Here is a 654-nt window from a genome sequence, read left to right on the forward strand (position 1 = left end):
GTGGCCGGGAGCGGCCACTGCACTCCAGTCTGGGGGACAGAATGGGACTCCAACTCAAAATAAAAATAAATAAATAAATAAATAAATAAAAGAACAGAAAAGGGGGGGAGGGGGGCTGGCTCTATAGAGAGAAACCAGCACCTTTGTTCTCTTGCAGGCCACTTATATAACCCCAGTTGAGGTTAATTGGGCGCTGAGAAGCAGTTTAGGGAGTTTGGGCTGTGGGTCACCTGGCCTTGAGATGCAGTTGTCAACACTGTTGGGGCTGCTGGTCCTATGGCCTTGAAGTACAGATGTCCGCACTAAACCTGTCTCTCTTAGGAGTTGTTTATCACTTGTCTCTGAAATGCAGTCTTAGGAAAGCAAACACCGACAGTCAATACTAGGAGTTATCAGTCACATAGCTTTGGGATGCTGTCTGGGGAAAGCAGATATTGGCAGTAAAGCAATTAGTACCAGGGCACAGTTAGAGCAGAGTGTTAGCTTTATGGGCCATTGCAACTCTATGCTCCGTTTGTGAGGTTTACATGATGAGTTGTTTTAACTACAACCTCTTCTTTTTTTTTTTTGAGTTGGAGTCTCACTCTGTCATCCAGACTGGAGTGCAATGGCTGCTCCCGGCCACCGCAGCCTCGACCTGCTGGGCTCCGGCGA

The sequence above is a fragment of the Carlito syrichta genome, unplaced genomic scaffold, assembly GCF_000164805.1.
Source record: "Carlito syrichta isolate Samal-C Ts95f unplaced genomic scaffold, Tarsius_syrichta-2.0.1 Scaffold303225, whole genome shotgun sequence".
NCBI lineage: Eukaryota > Metazoa > Chordata > Mammalia > Primates > Tarsiidae > Carlito > Carlito syrichta.